Source organism: Euprymna scolopes, chromosome 14 (genome assembly GCF_053919585.1).
Source record: "Euprymna scolopes isolate OS-2025 chromosome 14, ASM5391958v1, whole genome shotgun sequence".
NCBI classification, from domain to species: domain Eukaryota; kingdom Metazoa; phylum Mollusca; class Cephalopoda; order Sepiida; family Sepiolidae; genus Euprymna; species Euprymna scolopes.
Window position 1 is genome coordinate 2,463,540 of NC_136495.1, and position 24,306 is coordinate 2,487,845.

Sequence of the window (24,306 nt, forward strand, 5' to 3'; positions counted from 1 at the left end):
TTTTCGACCAAGTGGGCAACTGTATCAATCAGTCAGTTGTTATTTCTTCTAAACATATCTTATGTCTGAGACTCAGACTCGATATTTAACAGGTGTTTTCCTTACCACCATTAATCCGATTTTAAATTAGAATACCATTTGCAGGTCGGGTAAAATTATTTTCGAACAGAAGAGGTTATGTCCCTTACAAAGATTAAAAGCAAGAAATGAGGATGCTAAATCTTATGTTTAGAATCCTTATTCCAATTTTGATTCTAAAACTTGTCTAAAATCTAAAACTTAAGGGATCCTAGGAAGATAATTCAAGAAAGCTTGTTGAATTGGTGTCAAATTCAATATAAATCTGAAATATTTGAATTTTCAAATGCAAAGTTTTGCCAGTATTATCTCCTTTAAAACTATTTGAAATACTTCAAAGAAAATGAAATTTAGGGAATATCTATTAATGCATCCGTTATTAAAATTTTAATCTCACATTTTTATATTCGTACACGTAATGAATTCTTCAGATCAGAAAAATAATGTTTGGTGATTAATCTGATGTCACTATGGTTTAAATTCCGACTTTAGCCATTTTAAAATGAATTGTTCTCAAATCAAATTATGTTACCCTGTCGACTAAAACAGTTACAGTTTAACTAAATGTATTTCAAAAATTGACATTCGTTTCATTGATTTGAAGAGTATTACCTAACAATTATTCTTACAATGAAAGTTGTATATTTGTTTTATTTAAAGGATATTTACCTGGCCATAACAATTATACTTATAGAAAAAGAATGAGTATTTATGTTTAAAAAGCACTATTATTAGCAGTAAATTATACAGAATCAGCAGATAAGTGGTGATCACTGTGTAAAAAAAAAAAAAAAAAAAAAAAAAAAATCAACATGGGAAAGTGATTCTGCAATTTAAAAGGTAAATTATAGTTTTTTTGTCATTTTATTTTTGCGGATATATAATCAGATTGTTTAAAGATAACTGCCCAAATGACTCCCCACTAAAAATAAATCAAATTTTAAAATAAGATGAAAGCTTAGTGCGGAAAGCATATCTGCAAAATGTGTATGTAACTTAAAGGTATAATATCCTGTCAGCTCATTCCTTTGCCAATCTTCACATATGTGGAGATTTCAATGTGCACAACGGTGAATGATTGATCCACTCAAAGAAGATAGATGATGAAGGGAGGTTTTGTCGTGATTTCTTCCTAACTTATAATCTAACCCAGATTGTCAACAAACCACGTGTGTTCCCAGTGCCGATTGACAATTCGCAAATTTTCTAGATCTTTTTCTGCTTTGAACTGTGTTCATTCTTCATTTTGCCTCCACTGGTATCTTCCGATCATTCAATTGTCTTAAGATTAAAACAAAGTGTAACAAAACCACATATGTCCCTCCCAACTTAACAATGTATTGCTACAGGATAGCTTACTGGGAGCTTCTACACATTCATATCTAAAATATTTTATGCTCGATATCCGAAAACACTATGCATCTTTATAGCATCTGACTTAACAGTTTGGCTAAGTCTTAGAAGAGATATTTACATAACCTAAAAAACAAGAGCCGAATAGCCAGTTGTGGTATACATCTGAATATGCTGCTGCCATTGTATACAAAAATCACAATTTCAGTTGCTTTCAATAAAATAGATATTCTGAAACTAACACTACCTTTAGGAGTATCAGAAAATGCAAAACAGTCTTGTTACTCCGTCGGTTAAGTATAAATAGCTGAGAGATTTTTGACATATAACAAACAGGAGTCTAAACAAATGCTATCCTTCATCCCAACCATCATCAATAGAACTGAAGTGATTACGTCAGTATCCAACAAAGCCAACCTCTTTGCTAAAACCTTTGAAACAAACTATGAGATCAGGACTACCTAACCCCTGAATTCCAGCCAAGTATTGAAAATAGTCTGGGTGGAATCCCTATATCTGTCAAGACGTCGCCAGACACCTTAATTCCAAAAGCAACTGGCTCTTACATTTCAATCATAGTGCTCAAAAGGCTGCACCCGGAACTAGCTCCTATACTTGCAAAGCTATTTAAACATTGCTTTAAGGAGAGATGCTTTCAAACATCTTGAAAAACTTTGACAGTCTACTCAATATTTAAAAATACCAGAGATTGGTTTCTGTATTTCAGTATAGACCAATCAGTTTCCTATACGTCATGAGCAAGTTGCTTGAGTTTATGATAAATAGAAAAATTGTCAACCACCTCAGCAAAAACAACCTATTATATGACAATATGGCTTCCATACAGCAAGATCTATAGCTGATATGCTAACGGTATCTCACAGGATAAATGAATCCATTGATGATGCCCTCTTTTCTAGAGCAATAACTCTTGACATATATATTTGACAGGGTTTGGCATAATGATCTACTTCACAAGATTTCCAGCTTTGAAATGTCTTCTAAACCATTAAATCTTTTCTCTCTGATAGGTTTATTCAAGTAGTCGTTGAGGAGAAGTTTGAATCTCATATTAACACTAGCATATTTCAAGGATCCATCCTAAACCCAACTGTATTCCTGATCTTCATCAACGATCTTTCAAATCATATTTTTTGATCATTTGTTGACATTTATGCAGACGACACTACTGCATATTGCAACAGACTTCAATGGCCAACAAAGACATCTTTCTCTTTCTCTTCTGACCTTGAATGTGTTATAAAGTGAGGTAAAAAAAATGAAGTTACGTTTAACCCTTTATGACGTCGTTGAACTAATTTGTTCAGTCGTCAATAAATGAATGGCATAAAGTGGAGCTTGATTGAAACACGTCTTGTACGTAATAATTCAGTATCTGGGTAGATACCAGATATAAATTGCAACTGTCCATTGCTTACATTCAGTATGTCACATCTGTCTCGAAGAGTGGAAGATTTCGCTTGTTGTCATAAACACACTTTTTTCAAGCATTATGGATAATAATCAAAGTTTATGAAATGCAAAAATTATCAATGATAGCTTAAACTATTGAACTTCATAACTTTTCCAGTTTGAAGACAATCATAGTATCATTACGCTTTAAACTAACTATAATTAACAATAAATATTTTTTAATCATTTACACTATAATCCAGGTCATAAAAGCTTAACCAAACTTCTTTCTTTTCATTACTTGCACTTTGATCTCCATTTGGTCTCCAATTGAAATGAACAGTTCCCGTCTTAAGGGAATACCCTGGTTTTACAAACTTCTTAAACTGACTTTCACTCCTGATTTTAAATGGAAAACCTACACAAGATCTATTGTTAAAACCACTGGGAAAACGATTACAGCATTCTACCACTCTAGAAAGTCTCTCACTCCGAATGCAATTCTTTACACAAGAGCTAAATACATCCCAAGATTAAATACTGTTGCCAAATCTAAGAAAGAGCTGCTTAGAGCACCCTTTTCTGCATTGACAGAGTATAAAACTCTTCTGAATCTAGTGGACTTTTCGCTTCCTCTTTCTCATAGATGAGACGTTGTTCATAGTTTCCCTTACTCATCAGTGTCTAAAACTGAACGAAAATTCCATGAGCAAAGTTTCTTTCCTAAAACTGTGTCTGTGAAACAATACTGCAGAACACTTTCAGTTGATATTACATGGTTGTTTTCAAAATCTATTGTACATAACTACTTGTTGAACCATCTTAAATAATCAAACCCAAGTTCCAACATTACCAGTCATCAAAGTTTTGTCTCAGTCTATGCGACACTTATTAAACTTTATCCTTGAGTGGATACTGGGCTTAATAAGTGATGACCATCTAGTAAAAAAATGTTAATTCTCTCACAAAGAATGTAAATAAACACATATGATTAATATTGGTAGCTAGTGTTTTTAATTGAAAATGATGTTTTTCTTAACTCGGTCCATGAAGGATAACTCTTTCTAGACCAAGGTAATTTTAATTTTGTTTTAACCTAGTGACTCTCATTCAGATAATAGGAGTTTCTTCACAATAAGAAATAAGGGTTGAACAGTAAGAATATTAAGAGCAACCTCCTCCGTACATGCACAAAAGAGGAAACCGTTTATTTACTATGTATTCTGTTGTCTTTTTATTTATTGAAATATCATTCAATACAAAATATTTCCAAAGGAATTAATGCCACTCGTCATAAATAAAAATCAGTGTTTATTTTGTTGTAATGTTATAGAGGAGGTGGTGGAGTTGCAAATGGCAGAGGTAATTGTGGAGAGGATTATCAGCTATATGGGCTTGCAAAGATGACGTCAATAGAAGCCAGACCCAAAAAAGTTGATCAGGGCAACAATCCTATATCAAGGTGTGCTGGCAATGACGTCAATTGTGGAGGCAGACCTTCCAAGGATTTCACATTTCAAACAATAAACAAAAAAGGCATGGAGGAATGTTTTGACATCATCCGTCCCAATAAAAAGAAAGACAACCAGACAACTGCATAGAAGCGACCACGGAAAGAGAGCGGACACATTATATCTCAATCATTTTGCACACTGACCGTCTCCACCCTGTGACGTCCTTGCTGTGAGTGTTGTCACTTGAGAATAAACATTGTTCTAATCATTTTCATTACTTTTTATTAAAGATACAAGAGAACTTTTTGTTTATGTCTGATTGTGGAGGCATGCATAATTGTACGGATTCAAACAACCACTAGCAATTTGTTTAATCTTATCAATAACACAACAGTATGAATGAATAAATAAACTTGATTTGTTTTTATTGAAGTCTGTGAAATAACAAACAAAATAAACATTTCAAGGATTATTGAAAGAGCAGTTAGAGATTGACTTGTAAAATATTGTGTATACTTTTACATGTGTGGTTATATGTTTGTGTGGATGAATATGTAAAAAAGTTGATTGAAAAACAGTAAAATTTTTGGTCTATATGACTTATAAAGTAAGAAAACAGTTAATATTTAGCGTTTACCATGACAATTTTCTTTTTCAGTTTGATTATTTCATCACACAATATAAAATGATTCTTTTCATCAAAGGAATGTTAAAAATGTAAATAATAATTTTACACAGCATATTTTAAATTATAGTTTTATAACAATTTTGTTCTATTCAATAATCAAATAATACCATGAGCTTAAAAATTTACCTTTTAAAATCCAATTTCAAAACAGTTTGACTTTTAAGTGTCAGTGCTTTATCATTTGGATTTATATATTAAAAGATGTAAAGAAATTTAAGATAAATCGTAAAGAATTGCTTTTGACATCAATTATTTTAATTATAAATATGATTCAGTAACGTTGTCAGTAATTATGTTTTGCAGAGTTTTCATTCTCTTTCTGTCTTCTCATCTTGGACTCACATGAATATTCCACAACACAAACTTGACACTAAAATCCTTACGGTGTTTTTTTTTGTAATTTTAGTTCGGTTAGTTCTTAAAGATCAAGAAGCCCTCTTTCTTGGTGTTGACAATTGATTTTGTTATTTGTTACCTTTTTATCTGACGTTGCTTTTGAGGATTGACGTTTTTTTTCTAATTTTTAAATCTTATGTGTCCGAGAGATCGATCTTTCTAATGATACCAGTTTCATGCCTGGTTGATGCAGATGACAAAAGTTTTTAGCGGCCATACAAACACACCCTCTAACACACAGATGCCTGAGATTTATATGGCGCTTTTAATGATTGACGTCGTCCTCTTTTTTTTACCTCTTTCTTTTCTGCATGTGTCTGCATGTGTTTTCGAAATGTGGTTTTATAGGAAAATGAAGCTTCACACACCCCACATGTAAACGGTTTCTTTCCAGTGTGTTTGCACATATGTACGTTCAAATGTGATTGTTGCGCAAATGCAGAGCTGCACAATGTGCAACAAAATGGCTTCTCACCAGTGTGTACACGCAGGTGCACTTTCAGTGTTGACGGTTGCGAAAATGACGACTTGCAGATGCTGCACGAGTATGGTTTCTCGCCAGTGTGTATGCGCATGTGTTCCTTTAAGATTGACGGCCGCGAGAATGAAGATTTGCAGATTTCACATGAATGTGGCTTTTCACCCGTGTGAATGCGTTTGTGTTTCTTCAGCGTTGATTGATGGGAAAACGATGATTTACAAACATCGCAGGAAAATGGTTTCTCACCAGAATGAACACGCATGTGTTCTTTTAAGTTTGATTGTTGTGTGAACGAAGATCCACAAACTCCGCATGAAAATGGTTTGTCACCAGTGTGTACACTCATGTGGTCTTTTAGATGCGATTGTCGAGAGAAACAAGATCCACAGATTTCACAAGGAAATGGTTTTTCTCCCGTGTGTGTTCGGATGTGTCGAATCAGTTTCGATTGGAAAGAAAAGTTTGTTCCACAATACGTACAAAAAAATGGTTTGGATTCAGTTGGTATCGACATCATGTCTGTAAATAGAGAAAATATATTTACATAAATGCAACAATATTTAAATATGCCAATATTTTTGCAGTTTCATTATTTTTTTTACAAAGGATTCACCACTTATCAAGGCTCAAAGGCCACTCGAGGATAAGGGTTAATGAGCGTACAGTAGTTAATGACAATATCGTAATCAGTCGTAGTGGAAATTGAATTACTTAAAGGGATGGCTCATCAAGAATTTGTTTACAAAAGCAGGAAAACCGAAGAGAGTTCCATAGACGTGCAGTTCTAAGAAAGAAGCTTTGTTCATGGAATCTACGTTTAGGTTTAGGCACAGATAAGAGTAATAATAATCTATATAATTATATATAATTATAAAACTCAAATGACCTTGTAACGAGTGTTGTAACCCAACATCTGGTTTACAACTTCCGGTTGCGCATGTGTACATAAACATAAACCCATAACAGCATAAACAAATAAACACAAATTGCTACTTTTGCTGAATTTGACCTGCGCACTGAAATATTAATGTTATTATTTAGAAATTATTATTTAATATGGGAAGGGTGAGGATGTTTTGCAACTATTCTGTATTACAAGTATACTGTCACAATTACAAATAAATCTACTTTGACCCGTTGACAACATATTGTTTTACTGTGTACATTTTCAGCGTCCCAATTGTTTTTTTTTCACATTTAAATTATCTAAATAATTGTTAATACTTTCTGCATTTTTTACATCATTCATTTCTGTATTACGTTTAAGTGTTTTTAATTCAATTTTCTTACAAATAAATCTACTTTAACTTTTGCCAACCATAAGAGCATTTTATAATGTATTGTTTTACTGCATCCCAATTGTTTTTTTTTCGTGTTTAAATTAAATGATATCAAAATTTGAATAGTGCAGATTTACCTATAAGTATGGCAAACCACTTATAATTAAATGGCTGTAAGTTTCAAAAATAAACAATTATAAACAGAACGACTCATAGAAATCTATCTATATTCTTTTTTTCATTTTTAATATACTTTCATAGAAATGTTTCTGTTATGTCAAAAAAACTATTTTCTTTACGTCACAAGTGTCATGCTCATACATTAATTCCATAGCTAATATAACATACTGACCCAACAGGTCACGGGTAGTCTAGTTTATATATAAAGATAAGAAGGTATTTTTAGAGAAAGTATATTTACACAAATGCAACAATATTTAAATGCATCAATGTTTGTTTTAGTTCACTAAAAATATAAATATTCATTTTTTTTAATAAAATATCAATCATATATATATATATATATATATATATATATATATATATATATATATATACTAGCAGGGGTGCAGCGTTGTCTGGGTGTGGAGAGTGATGTAGTAAGGAATCCTGGGAGGGGGAGGGGTAATCAAAACAACAGTAGGGATCCCAGTTGAAGAGAGGTGTTAAAAAAATTGGTGGTAACGAGGTGCCCAGGTGTGGAGAGGTGGGGGGATCAAAACAATAGTAGACAGCCCAAGTGGAGACAGGTGTTAAAAAGATATTGGTAGTAGGCAGGCAGATTCAAACTCGTAACATGAAGGAAGAAAAGGTAAAAAAACGTAACATTTTAGCTTATGCATCCATTGCAAAACCGTGTCACAAGCATTGAAATTATGGACTGTTAATTCAACAGAGATGATGACGTGAAAAATGTTGAGGCAAAAACGACTCCAAATGGCCCAGAATTAATGTTTTGGGCCAATTTTTCGATATTTGTCACTCAAGACATCAAACTTTAAAATAATACCGATTTTGTCATGTTCCGACACGTCTCACAGTTTTTGTGCAACATACAAACACACACACATGATGGCAGCAAATTTGTTCTCGAATATTGCCATTCTTTATACAGCGTTAGAAAATTAAAGCATAAAGACAGCTCAGCGGTGATCTGCAGGAAAATGGCTTTTAAGCCCAGCCAAACTCAGGCATTCTTTGGCACAAATGGTGCAGACATGAGCACCACTAGTAGCACGTGCTGGATGGTCACTTTTATGAACATTCAAATGCCATTTCAAACCGCCCAGTCTTATATGTCTGCTCACAGTTGACACAAGTTAATTCTGGCAAAATAGGATTGTTTTGTGGCCCATTGCGTTGATGAGCTGTCTGGTGTCTTATCAGCCCAGCTCTGCTCAGACATAGTCTCCCGCATGCCTCACATTCCAGACCAATTTGGCACCCCCCCACTCATGAACTATTTCTTGCACATTCCCTTTCCAAATATCTTTGAGAAAAATCTTTACTATGTTTTACTTTTTAAAAATAATAACACTATTCAAGATGAAATAAAGCTTATTATGTTATTGTGATAGTATTTAGTTGTCTCCTTTTGTATTAAGATAAAAAAAATCATTCTTAGAGAAAAAATATTTACACAAACGATTTTTTGCATATAACAAACAGGAGTAAAACAGATGTGCATCCTCAATTCCAACTATCATTAACCGAAGTTAAGTGATTATGTTAGTATCTGACAAAGCCAAACTCTTTGCTAAGGATTTACATCAAACTCAACCCTGTGAGTTTAGTTTACTAAAAATATAAATTTTCATTTTTTTTGGGGAAAAAATGTCTTTGCAAAATTAGCAATTTTGTAGAACAAGTAGCAGCCTTGATCTTGCAATCAAAACCTAAGATTAAGTGAAACGGAACAAACTGAGGTAAAACTGATAACTATAAGTAAAAAGGAAATTAAAAGGAAAAGTAATTTAAACAACTTTTAATTTTACTTATGTAGAATTAATGCAAGAACAAAAATTTGAAAAATAATTTAAACAATTTTTATTTTAAATTTAAATTTTTTATACTTTAGAGTGACAAATAATTTAAACAATTTTTATTTTAAATTAAATTTTTTATACTTTAGAGTGACAATTTAAACAATTTTTATTTTAAATTAAAATTTTTTATACTTTAGAGTGACAAATAATTTAAACAATTTTTATTTTAAATTAAATTTTTTATATTTTAGAGTGACAAATAATTTAAACAATTTTTATTTTAAATTAAAATTTTTTATACTTTAGAGTGACAAATAATTTAAACAATTTTTATTTTAAATTAAAATTTTTTATACTTTAGAGTGACAATTTAAACAATTTTTATTTTAAATTTAAATTTTGTATACTTTAGAGTGACAAATAATTTAAACAATTTTTATTTTAAATTTAAATTTTTTATACTTTAGAGTGACAAATAATTTAAACAATTTTTATTTTAAATTAAAATTTTTTATACTTTAGAGTGACAAATAATTTAAACAATTTTTATTTTAAATTAAAATTTTTTATACTGTAGAGTGACAAATAATTTAAACAATTTTTATTTTAAATTAAAATTTTTTATACTTTAGAGTGACAATTTAAACAATTTTTAAACAACTTTTATTTTAAAGTAAATTCTTTAAATTTAAAATAAAAAACAGTGCAGCAAATGATTGCCATGAATTTATTTGTACCAGCTTGCTCTCTCCATATAAATTTATAAAGATAAAAACTAAACAAATTCATCAATTCCTGTTGGTTTGTTCAATTTCACTTGAGATTGGTTTTTTGCAAGGTCAAGGCTACTACTTACTTAATGAAATTGTGGGTGGCAGCCATCTTGATTTTCAGTTATTTAATGTTTACACATTTTAATCATGCATTTCTCGAGTTTCAATGGGTAAAATAAATTAACTTTTCACACGAAATGACTCTTCATGTAGTAATGATTAAGATAAAAAACATTTTTAATGCATACAAAGACTTATTTTTTCATATCATCAACACCCTATTTAGTGACATTACTTTCCTTTGCTAATTTCTTTGATTATATAATTATTTTCATTCATTGTTAGTTCTTATAAGTTATAATACTAAATTCTAGTTTTTGAAAATAATCTCTTGACACTACAATTAGTGAAAAAAAAGCTAAATATTAATTTGAAATTTAAAATAGAGACTTAATTGCTTTCATTCTAATTCACTATACATAATAATACAAATTATTTCATTCAATAACAATAATATCTATGGATTTTACAAAAAATATTTGTACAATACTGCTTTTGCATATAATCTTCAGGTATAGTTTATGTGGGAAATACTATTTTTTTACATTATTTTTTTACACACTCTCGTCCAATATGGCGACAACTGGAAACAAATGTCTGTAAATTGACTAAATATTCGAGTTATCATAAAGGTGAAACTAATTTGGGTATCACAATAATCATGAAGAACAAGTTAAAAGAGTACAGGATTATATGAGATAAGCAGAAAGGTAATATCCATAAACTAATAGTGAGAATACAGGCGTACGTAAACAAGTTATAGTGGAGGCAATAAAAGTAAAAAATATTGATAATAGTGTTAAAGAACGAGCTATTATTAAAATTGTATTAAAAAATGCTTGTTTGAAACAAAAATGGAAAATTCAACTGAAACTGAATTAATTTTTTTCAGGTTCAGAAATGAGTTCATGCAGAATCATTGAACCCAAGTAAAAAGAGATGAAGCAAACATTATCAAAAGTAAAGGGGACCTCAGATATCATGGATAAAGGTGAATTATAAGACAATTTGTAAGGTGGAAATGAGAGCGACATATAATATGTAATGATAGCGGTCGTTTACAAAGGATGCAGTGAATGGGCAAAGAATAAACTGGTACAGTCGGTGAAATAAAATCACCACATTCGATTTCAGTAAAAACAAAAAAAAGTAGAGACAGACAAGAGGACATTGTTCATAGATTATTTCATTTAGAATGAAAGATTATTTCATTTAGAATGAAAGTATGGAATTAGCTGACATCATTTTTTAATCATATTGCAGAAAATGACAATATAAAACTCGGCCCAGAAGTACAAATATGTAAAAAATAAAATATATTATTATTTCCTAACTATGTATTTAGGTGTATTATTTCTCTTAATTGCTAATGTATGAGAAATTCCTATTGACTTATGCATTTTAATGTATAAGAAATTTGTATAATAGCGATATTATAAACAAAATGCACCAGATTTCAAAAGGAAAATATGGAAAATTTTAAAGTTTTATGTCCGAACTCTTAAACCAAGAAAAAACAGCATAAAAAAAACCAACTAAAACGAACTTTAAGTCTTTAAGATATGGAAACCTTTGGAACACAGCATACTATAGATATAGAAAGACTTAAAAGGCAGAATGAAGAAAAACTTTGAAGGACAAAAACAATCTTTTTCAAAACTATTAGCAGAGTTTTAGAGATACTGTCTAAAATAATATTCAATCTTTTTCTAAACTCAATTGAAAAATTTAGGTACAGACCACATGAGATCGTATTTGTAGTATATTTTTTTAGATATAGAAAAATTTTTAAAGATTATTTTTCCTATTGTTTAGAAAATTCAGAGTTATTAAGCACCAAAAGCTAATTACATATCAAAACATCCAGGAAATATTTCTGCAAATGATTCGGATATTAACAAAAGTATGTGGCAAGAGGAGTTGAAAATCTAAGCAAAAAAGATTTTAAAATTATACCACATTAATAATCATACTATATGTAAAATTATACCACATTAATAATCATACTATATGTAAAATTATACCACATTAATAATCATACTATATGCAAAATTATACCACATGAATAATCATACTATATGTAAAATTATACCACATGAATAATCATACTATATGCAAAATTATACCACATGAATAATCATACTATATGTAAAATTATACCACATGAATAATCATACTATATGCAAAATTATACCACATGAATAATCATACTATATGTAAAATTATACCACATGAATAATCATACAATATGTAAAATTATACCACATGAATAATCATACTATATGCAAAATTATACCACACGAATAATCATACTATATGTAAAATTATACCACACGAATAATCATACTATATGTAAAATTATACCACATTAATAATCATACTATATGTAAAATTATACCACATGAATAATCATACTATATGTAAAATTATACCACATGAATAATCATACTATATGCAAAATTATACCACATTAATAATCATACTATATGCAAAATTATACCACATGAATAATCATACTATATGCAAAATTATACCACATGAATAATCATACTATATGTAAAATTATACCACATGAATAATCATACAATATGTAAAATTATACCACATGAATAATCATACTATATGCAAAATTATACCACACGAATAATCATACTATATGTAAAATTATACCACATTAATAATCATACTATATGCAAAATTATACCACATGAATAATCATACTATATGCAAAATTATACCACATGAATAATCATACTATATGCAAAATTATACCACATGAATAATCATACTATATGCAAAATTATACCACATGAATAATCATACAATATGCAAAATTATACCACATGAATAATCATACTATATGCAAAATTATACCACATGAATAATCATACTATATGCAAAATTATACCACATGAATAATCATACAATATGCAAAATTATACCACATGAATAATCATACAATATGCAAAGTTATACCACATGAATAATCATACAATATGCAAAGTTATACCACATGAATAATCATACTATATGCAAAATTATACCACATGAATAATCATACTATATGCAAAATTATACCACATGAATAATAATACTATATGCAAAATTATACCACATGAATAATCATACTATATGCAAAATTATACCACACGAATAATCATACTATATGCAAAATTATACCACATGAATAATCATACAATATGCAAAATTATACCACATGAATAATCATACAATATGCAAAATTATACCACATGAATAATCATACAATATGCAAAATTATACCACATGAATAATCATACTATATGCAAAATTATACCACATGAATAATCATACAATATGCAAAATTATACCACATGAATAATCATACTATATGCAAAATTATACCACATGAATAATCATACTATATGCAAAATTATACCACATGAATAATCATACTATATGCAAAATTATACCACATGAATAATCATACTATATGCAAAATTATACCACATGAATAATCATACTATATGCAAAATTATACCACATGAATAATCATACTATATGCAAAATTATACCACATGAAAAATGTGAAAAATTCAAACTCAGCAATTATATGCAAAGAAACGCACACAATTATATAAACTCGAAATACAGCACATCTGCTAAATAAAAGCGAACTAAATGGCATCGTGCAGAGTTTTTACAGAAGATCAAAATCTCAAAAATTCAATTATATTTTTAAATTCATAGAGAAATTGAAACATTATTGTACCTTCATTTCTGTATTTTTGAAGATTATAAAAATATTCATTAATTTAGGTAATCCTATTCCCTTGTAATAAAAATGGAAATGCTTATTTAATTAGAATTTTCTTTTCATGTGATGACCTGATTAATTTGTAAATGCGTTGTAATGATAAATTAATAATTTTTAAATGAAAATAAAAATGCATTTCAAGTGTGAAAAAAGTAAATTAAATCACTGATTTCACTGACAATTTATTCATTGAAAAAAAAAATTACAAGAATTATTTATTAATAATAAAAATAGAATACGGTGAGTGGGATGCAAATCTTGTCTGGCTTTTTTCTTTTTTTTTTACAATGATGTTGCCGATCCATACTCCTCGAAATAAACGCATGAGTACACGTATAGTTTTCCTTGGTTGCATTTACATGCACACTCACAAAATGGCCACACATGATAACATATGAAATTACATTACTATGGTAATTTTTACTTACTGGAACTCGATGTGGAGGGGTGAAGCAATGGAATTCTGTGTGGCAGTCGTTTAAGCAAAAGGTTTGAAAGTGCTTGGTCGACTGATTTTATAATAGTGTTTGTTTGTTGTCCACTCATTTGGGTTGGATGTGACAACATTTGCATAGAATCGACTAGTGGGTTATAAAAACACCCCATATCGTCGATATGTGTTGTTGGTCTTTTTGTTCAGTCCAGTTATACGTTTCGTAGTTACTTTTACAAGGACACTCTTTTCTTGTAAGCAATGAAGCAATTCGTTTCAACTCCAGTTAAACAAGAAAAGCCTTGAAGGATTCACGACGCAAGGTAAAAGTTTAATTGTTTTTTCCTCCTACGTTGAGTTGCAGAAACGTCTGCCTCCCCCTCCTACTTTAGTCTGTTAAAATATGACATTACTTAATATCCAGAAAACTACTTATATTTGGAAAATTTAAATGCAATATTCATTTTCAGCACATCCAAAAACCTGCGCAAGTCATCATTTAGAAAGAAAATGTTAAGGTGGAAACCATGTAAAAATTTACCTAAAATTCTGATATTTACACATTCATGCTTACAAGGAAAATATATTACATTCGAAGTTGCATGAAATTTTTTGTGTGTGTGAAAATATTGAATAAACAATGTTTAATTCAATGATAAAATCATTAAAGAAAATAATTTTTCTTCAAGTTATATTGATTTCAGTGCTTGTTAAGATAAAGTCGACAAATCGATTTTAAAAAAATATCGTTTTAAGTAAAAACAATATTACATAGTTAATTGTCATGTCGGAAATAGTAATATATCCAAAAATGACGAAAATTCATCGAGCAGAAGAACTGGTATTGTGTTTTTAGTAAAATAAAGTCTATCACTATAGACAACAAATATTGCAGCAATGACACAAATAATCTAAAATATTCATTTCGGAGTTATGTTCCCTGCGTGTAGCCTCCTACTGCCTACTTTATATAACCTCTAAGAAAAATGCGATTCTACTTAATTTTCCATAAAAATTACTTTTACAGTCAATGTTCACTGTTACGCCAACTGAAGACGCCTCAACATTTTCTAAAAAAAATGACAACTTTTCTAGATTTTCGGGTATGCTGAAAACAAATATCACAGGGAAAATTAGCATAGACAAATAGTTTTTGAGATATTAATACCTGTATTTTGTTACATAATTTCTAGTAATTTTATTTGGTCGCCATCTTTGTTGTTTCAATGAAATGGTATATTGAGCATGCGCGCGCATGCTGCAGTGAGCAGATGATTCGCATAGTTAACTCAACACAATTCCGAAAGCCGTTCTAAACATGAAGAGGTACGGGATGTTTATTCCGAAAGCCATTCTTAACATGGGGATGTGGGGGAGGGGGGTATTTATTCCGAAAGAAATGAGGTTGAATATCTCGTAGACTTCACTACACTAGGTGTGTCAGAAATTTTTGGGAATTTTTGACACCCTTAACACAAAACTGCAAATAAAATATACAAAACTCGTAATTTCTCTTTTTAAAGTGGTTTGTTTAATTTCTTTATGGAATATACTTCATATATAAACTATTAAAGTTTTTTGAAAAACAATAGAAATCATTTTTTTTTTTAAAAACAGTGTTTACAAAGTACCTGCGCATGCTCATACAGCCATTTTCTTCTACGTAATAAAAGGAATTGAATTTTACAAGTTAAATGTTTTCAATTTAAAAATCTATCAAAATTTTTCTATTGGTTCAATTTTTACAATATTTGCAGGTTTAATATGAAATTTTATGTTCTTTCCAATAAAATGAATATAATATTCTGGACAAACGTTTTTTTTAATTCACCTCCCCCCCCCCCATTTTGAAATGTCTATTAAAATGAAAATAATTACTTTTCTCACCTCAAATTTATATATCACAAATTTAAGATAAAAGATCATTATATAAAATAATCTTATTTAAAGTGAAAAAAGAATAGTTTTGTGCAAATTTACCTGTAAAGTCAAAAGTTTAAAACCTTTTTTTTAAACCACGTAGAATTTTCTTTTAAGTGAAACCTCACATTTTTTAAATTTTGTCCTGAAAAGATTGAATACCTACAACAATTTTTTGTGCTTCATTCAATGTTTTTTTTAGATTAAAAAAAAAATCACTCAATAAAGAAGAAATAAAATATATTAGATCAAAAACTCCTGTATTTCTTTAAGAGAATAAAAAAAATGGAAAATTGGTTGAGCGGAATTTTTTTAAATGGCAAAAACTGATAAGTGAAATGGGATCATTTTTCAGGTTACGATGGCCCATATTTACTAACTTTTGTTTACAGCCAGAAATAGAAAGGGAGATTAATTCTGGCACTTACAGGCCACCGAAGTTCTCATCTCTAAGAAAGGGAGACGTTTGTCTCCCCTTTATTCCAGTTGTGAACATCTACTATCACGGTATTTTTGAATAAAAAAGTATATTATTTAAAAAGGACATGGAATATAAAATATAAATATGGATAAATTCTTAACAATGAAGAATGGAAGTACCCGTTGAATAGTATTTTTTATAGGTAAGTGATTTTTTTGGAATTTATATATATTTATTATATTCGAAGTAAGTTAAACTGCGTTGATTTTCTTGAAATCTTTTTTTAAAGAAAACCGATTTAAAAAAAAAACAAATTTTTATATTTTGCTATTAAACCTGTTATTATTTTTAAATTTGGTCTTTGTTCCTTTTATTGAAAAAAATTAGGGTTGAAATTACATTTTTTAAGTAGTTAAAAACTTCGAAAGATAGTAAGTTTAATTATTCAAGTTTTCATCACGCATTTCTAATGGCGATTTCTGACACTGCTATCACTACACATTTCGTCTGTGCATGCTCAATATCCCATTAAATTGAAAAGATGGCGACCAATTCAAACTACTAGAAATTACGATGCATAATATAAGTATTCATATCTCGAAAGCTACTTGTCTGCACTAATTTTCTCCACGATTTTTGTGTTCAGCATAGCCGAAAACCTTTAAAGTTATTGATTTATCGAAAAATGTTGAGGCGTCTTCAGTTGGCGTAAATAACTGACCAAAATAACTTTCTACTCGATTATTCATAATTTTTGGATGTATTACTATTTTCAGCGCGGCAATTAAGTATGCATATTGTTTTGGTTTAAAGCAATATATTAATATATTAAAAAAAAAAAAATCAGTCTGTCGACTGTATTTTAACAAGCACCTCGATGTCAGTAACATGGACTTTCTATGTACGTGCAAAATGAATGCCGATGTTCAAAATGTATAAACATTTTGACCCCTCCCTTTGCTTAAAAAAAAAAAATCACCAAAAATCAGGAAATTAACCAATTTTAATGAAATTTTCAGTATTTATCAAATGATGATCGCGGAATATAATTAACTAATTATTTTTATTTAAATCCAAGTGGAAATGTATTATTTTGTTTAAACAAAAAAATACCTTTACTAAAGTTATAGTTTTCAGTAGTAAATAAAAAAACAGAAGAATTTATTTTTGCTTTTTTTATATAAATAGAGCATCGTAATTTGTAACAATAAAAATAAAATAAAATAATTTTTATAGGAACATTATGAAAAAAAGCCCCTAAATCCGTATTGATGAATTCTATATAACTCGAAGAAAAATGAATTTCTCGAACTACTGATATTACCATTGAATTAAGCATTGCTTAATTAATATTTTCACACAAAAAAATTATAATTGCAAAACATATTTCTACTTTTTTTTTTAAATTACGGGTTTCGCATAATTTTTATATGCAAGATTTTAATCATTTCTTTGCTCGCAAGAATGTGAAACTTTCGGCATAACCTATTTTTTATATAATATTGAACAATAATTAAGAAAAAAATTAATTTAAAAATAGGAACATAGAAAAATAATTAAATTAAAAAATGCAAAAATTAATACAAACGTTCAAAAAAGGAATGTACAGATGTGCGACTGGGACAAAAAAAAAAAAAAGAACTTCCCTCCTTTTAATTATGTGACATCATTTTCACAATCTTTCGACTGCTTGAAATTTTGGGCCTTCCTAATTTTCCTGTTTACAAAATTTTAGTTTGTTGCATTTTGCGAACGGCAGAATCACTCGGTTTTGGGCTAAGTAATCTATGTTTTGTACAAACAAGGTGTTTTTTTAATTTAATTCAATATGTTAGGACTTTACTAATTATCTTTGAAATAGACCCAGAAAACTAATATTTATCTTCTAAAGGATTTTTTATAGGCACTGTCAAAACTGGGGGGGGGAGGTCAGTACATTTTGACGGTCTGTCTTTTTAAAAATCTACCAAAAATCAGGTAATTATCCAATCATCACGAAATTTTCAGCGATTATTAAGAGAAGAATGAAGTTTATAACAGTGTACTTATTTTCCATAAACGATATTTATATATATAGATTTTTTTTTGCGTACAACCCCCCCCCTTGTTTATAGGGGGTTCCAAATATGCTTAAAATAATCCTCTGAAACTGAACAAAACATATTGTGTTGTTGTAAGGGACAGGATTATAGATTAAAAAAAAAAAAAAAAAATTTGTTTGCATACCTTATTTTGACATCTGAATATCAGAACTTCGATTGTGTTTAATTATCCCACTTTTGAGTTTTGAAGCATGAAATTCGGTGAATATGTTAAGTAAAAGAATTAATTTAAGTTAAGCAAAACAAAAATAAATTTTTTTAAATATTTATACGAAAAAAAGCCATTTTAAAATCTTTGATAAATAAATTAATGATTTTTTTTTTAGCGAGCCGAATAATGCTGACCATTATTAGGGCATGCTTTGAAGAATCGATACAAAAAAAAATTGATAAATATTGTGCCCTTTGCGTTAAAAATGTCATCATTTTTTCGATCCCATTTGAAAATGTTTGCCGCCTTTGCACTACGGTGAACCAAACGCACTGAAATAATTTTTTTTATTCTGCTTTAAACCCCCCCCCCCATTTTGGGGAGCCTGGATCCCACACACATACACATTAAAAACCAGACTCATACAAATGGTCACCCATCTGGTACTGGCCAGCCTCAGCGTTAATAATACATTGAAATTTTCGTCACTGAAAAATAAGTTTTTTTTGGCCTGTTTGGTCTTCTGTAGTTTGCTTTTTATCAAGTACAAATGTAAACATTGTAATCAAATCGACTCGAAGTAACTGGTTGCCTATATGAATAAGTGGAATTATTTGAAATCCAGGTACTTATAATATTTTTGCATATTCTCATAGAAAATCACCCTAAATCGGTAATCTCCAAAAATACCGTTAGGGCTTACAACATGGCCGCCAGAAGAGTCAACAAAAAACTGCGAATAAAATATATAAAACTCGTAATTTCTGTTTTTAAAGTGGGTTGTCAATTTTCTTTATGAAATATACTTCCAAAATAAACTATTACAGTCGTTTAAAACATAATAGAAGTATTATTTTTTATTTTTTAAAAACAATGTTTACAAAATGTCTACGAACGTGCGTAAACATTTTGTAAACATTGTTTTTAATAAAAAATAATACTTCTATTATGTTTTAAACGACTGTAATAGTTTATTTTGGAAGTATATTTCATAAAGAAAATTGACAACCCACTTTAAAAACAGAAATTACGAGTTTTATATATTTTATTCGCAGTTTTTGTTGACTCTTCTGGCGGCCATGTTGTAAGCCCTAACGGTATTTTTGGAGATTACCCCTAAATCTTAGACAACAAATAAACAAATTAATTCTTTCAGAAACCTTCTCTTTTTTTTTTTTTTTTTTTTTAACTATTTATATACGTTTTTTTGTGCAAGACAAAAAATGTCAATTGTTAACTTTTGGGGAAAATTTAACATTTAAAATTTAATTAAAAATAGAAAAAGTTTTACATTATTCTACTTTCTATATGATAAAATTCTGGGTTTTATCTTTCTGAAAAAAAAAAGTTACTCACAAATAATGGATTTTAATAAATGTAATTCCGGTTTAAAAAACAACAGCAACTTGATTTTTCGGCCATTTTTGGCGGCGTCTAATTTTTTTACAATGAATTTATTTAACTTCAAAATTTAGCTAAATTGGGTAGCTCGCCGTGAAAACATTTTCATAACTTTTTTTTTCAAGTGTACAATTTTTTTTTTTTTTTTTTTTTTCCTTTTGGAAATTAAGTTTAGTCCTTTATCTTTCAAATACAATCAAAAAGTAGTCGGAAACAAAAAAATATGATAAAACGGCTTTCAAAACAAGGTACCCCATTTTTGCCAATAAACGACGACAACGATAAAAGGGCCATGTTTGTCCACGTTTCCCTTCCATAACACTCCAATAATTTAAACAAAGAAAAATAAAATTCTAATTTAACCTTTTTTTTTAAATTTAACAATAATGCACAATTTTTTTTTTGTTTTGTTTTGTTTCTACCATTTACTTCTCTTTAAATAAATAAAACTTACCTCCAAACGATTTACTGTTGAAAAAAAAACGTGAAAATAGAACGTCAACTGTTTTATGAAGACACGTACATAAAATAATTAAAAAAAAAAAAGAACAAAAGCTACGACCGGTGTAAAAGGAAGATCTGTTCCCTTTAAAAAAATATATACTTAACGTCAGATGTGTTCGAAATTAACTCTGCTGATGTTAAGAGGGTTTTGATTTTTATATTTGTTCTGCTTTTGGGTAAAACTGAACAATGCCTGGTGGAAGAAAGTCAGCAGCAAACGGTGTTCACTCAAATTTATTTCTTGATATTAATCTTCATCCATGACTTTTAGTTTCTTAAATGCATTAATGGGTTTATATAGAGAGAGGCTTAGCTAACTATTCTGCAATTCATCTAACATTTTAATAAATAAATTAATGCGGGTTTGTATTACTGTACACATAGATTCGAAAAAGTTGTCAAAAAACAAATATATAACAAATAAATATTATCAAAGGCAAAATAAGTTACTTTTCTACCAAACTGGATACATTTTTTTTTTTGCTTTTATTCAATGTAACATGTTTATTCAGCTCGAAAAACATGCAGTGTTTACCGATGTATTGGAAAATTCAAAATGGCGCCCGACACTCTCTTTAACATGGTAAGTTTGGGAAAAGGTGTTATAAATAATAAACTAGACAAAATACTATTTAAAAAACACCGAATATATGTCAACTTATGTCATGGTAACATATAATGAGCGAATTTCTAACAGTATGAATAAGCATGTTACATTGAATAAAAACACGAAAAATATATCCAGTTTTGTAGAAAAGTAACTTATCTTGTCTTTGATAACATTTATTTGTTATATATTTGTTTTTTTGACAACTTTTTCGAATCTATGTGTACAATAATACAAACCCGCATTAATTTATTTATTAAAATGTTAGATGAATTGCAGAATAGTTAGCTAAGCCTCTCTCTATATAAAGACTGGCTTTCTAAATAATAATTTGGTGCACTGTCCGTAAACTACAGAATATTATTTAAAAAATAATTCTTAACATAACATAACATGTTAACTATTCTGTGCTTTCACCTAACATTTACGCAAAAACAATATATATACTTAATTGATGACTGTACACACAATAACCCTTATCCCCGAGTGGCTTCTGGGCTTTGCTAAGTGGTGATCTCCATGTAAAAAACAAAAACAATTTAATAAATTAATTAATAAAGATTAGAACAAAATTAACAAAAAAGAATAAACGACCCAACACAGGAAGTCTTTAATACCAGGAACTGAATCTGACTGAACACCGTTTGCTGCTGACTTTGAGTCGGGTACCCTTTTTGACTTTTCTTTAAGCTAAATTTAATTATTACGGTATCGGGTGCAGCTTAGATAAGTAGGTCCCGCAGACGAGCCTTGTTCTGAAAAATCTGAACAGTTAGGTAACGTGGTATGTGTCAGAAATTTCGTGAAAAATAGTGAATAATTCCACCCGTCTTTCCAAGCTCCTCGAAAAGTGTAATTCAAGCCCTAATTTTTTTTTTCAATTAAATGAGCAAGGACCAAGGTTTCATTAAAAAAAAACAACAAAAAAAAAACAACAAAAAAAACAACAACGTGTTTTTCAAAAAAAAAAAAAAGGTTTTAAACTTCGGACTTTACAGGTAAATTTCTAAAAAACACTACTTTTTTGTTTTAAATTTGAATATATTATTTATTGACGTTTTCTCTTCAATTTGTGATATATAACACTTTGGTGAGTAAATTAATTATTTACTTTTTAATAGACATTTCAAAATGGGAGGCGTGAATTATTCGACCCCCTGTCTTCCCAAGCTTATAATTACTCGAAAAATGTAATTCAAGCCCTAATTTTTTTTTCAATTAAAGGAGCAAGGACCAAGGTTTCATTAAAAAAAAAAAAAAAAAAAAAAAGAGAAAACAAACAACGTGGTTTAAAAAAAAAGGTTTTAAACTTCGAACTTTACAGGTGAATTTCTAAAAAACACTTATTTTTTTGTTTTAAATTTGAATATATTATTGACCTTTTCTCTTCAATTTGTGATATATAAAACTTTGGTGAGTAAATTAATTATTTACTTTTTAATAGACACTTGAAAATGGGGGGAGGCGTGAATTAAAGAAAAAAACGTTTGTCTAAAATATTATATTCGGTTTATTGGAAACAGAATAAAATTTCACATTGACCCGGAAAATATCGTAAAAATAGAATCAATAGAAAAATTTCGATAGATTTTTAAATTTTAAAAATTGAAAAATATTGAGTTCGTAAAATTCATTACTGTTTTTAAAAAAAAAAAAAAATATTTCTATTACTTTTAAAACAACTCTAATAGTTTATTTTGGAAGTATAATCTATAAAGAAAATAAAAACAACGCACTTTTAAAAGAGAAATTACGAGTTTTTTAAATATTTTATTCGCAGTTTCATGTTAGGGGTGTCAAAAATTCTGATACACCTAAGCATCCGGTACTTCTCCCATGATTCACCCTTTGAATAATGAATATAGAAAGCATGAGACAATTTTGGAAAAGTTTCTAAGGGAAAAAAATATTTTACAAGCGGAAGGTCCGGCGTGTCTTATTTGTCAAAACGAAATGACAGAAGTGCAACGAAAAAAAATACAATTTTTGTTGGAGATGACACAAGGAAAGATACTTCTCCATAAAACAGGGGATTTTTTTTTTAAGTAACTAAGCTGCCTTTCAGTGAAAGGCCCTTTCACTTAGTAATAAATGTTCGAAATTTCTTTGAATTTTGTCTCTTTAATTCTTGGATTTTTTTATTTATTTATTTATTTTTTTTTTTTTTTTACTTTCAGCTTAACTTACTTTTATATTTCACCATTTCGATTTTTAGTAATAAATGCTTCTCTACATTAAAAACCGACCTTGTGTCTAACTCTGCCCTCGTGGGGAGGCAAGTAAATAGGAAGTAATATGGCGGCTGAAAACGTTTTTCGACCCCAATAAAAGCATTACAATACATTTAAACCCTGAAGAATTTCCGCCATGCGCCCTTGTTGTTCTATGTTAACAAGTATCCACTACTTGTGTTTCAAACTTAAAAAAAGAAAAAAGAAAAAACACGTTAAAATAGTAAAAACACTAAAACTTTTTCGTTTGTTGTCTTTTTTTTTTTTTTGGAAGGGGGTGAGGTGAGGATCCCAAAAAGCTATGTAAACACTTTACAATATTTTTCAATAGTTATTTGCCAATTTTTTTTTTACAATCAATTTTTATTTAAAATTAAGAAATTATTTTCTAAAATGTATTGTTTATTGTGAGAGTTCTCTCACAAGGTTTTGCCCTCGGCAGAATGGAAGAAACCAAGCAGAAATTGCAACAAGCTCACCTTAAGACTTGTGCCAGTTGACACGGTTAAGATTCGGATTAAAAATTGTTATAAAAATAAATACAATTTAGGCGCGCAGTATGATTATGTTGGCGCGTGAAAAATAAAAAATAACTCCCACGCAACATGATGTTTCCGTCCAATGGGATTTCTCCAAGGACATTTTTATAAACTTTTATTTTTAAACTCTCTGGGAGCCGGTCCAAATAGTATTTAAGCACACACAAACATCAAATCTTTCTCTCAACTGCATATTCTAATTCGGACGTTCCACGCGTGTTACTATCACTCTTCCATTTT

At 29.3% G+C, this 24,306-nt stretch overlaps 2 long non-coding RNA genes across 2 annotated transcripts in view; one reads left to right on the forward strand and one right to left on the reverse strand.

Annotated features, from left to right (window-relative positions):
- Positions 1–24,306, forward strand: part of LOC145292844 (uncharacterized) — a 90,453-nt gene that overhangs the window by 15,948 nt on the left and 50,199 nt on the right. The gene's annotated exons all lie outside the window — the stretch shown is intronic.
- Positions 4,707–20,928, reverse strand: LOC145292840 (uncharacterized). Its single transcript, XR_013869606.1, has 2 exons — positions 20,640–20,928; positions 4,707–6,382 (listed from the first exon to the last, which is right to left on the reverse strand). It is a non-coding gene; the product is annotated as an uncharacterized LOC145292840 (long non-coding RNA).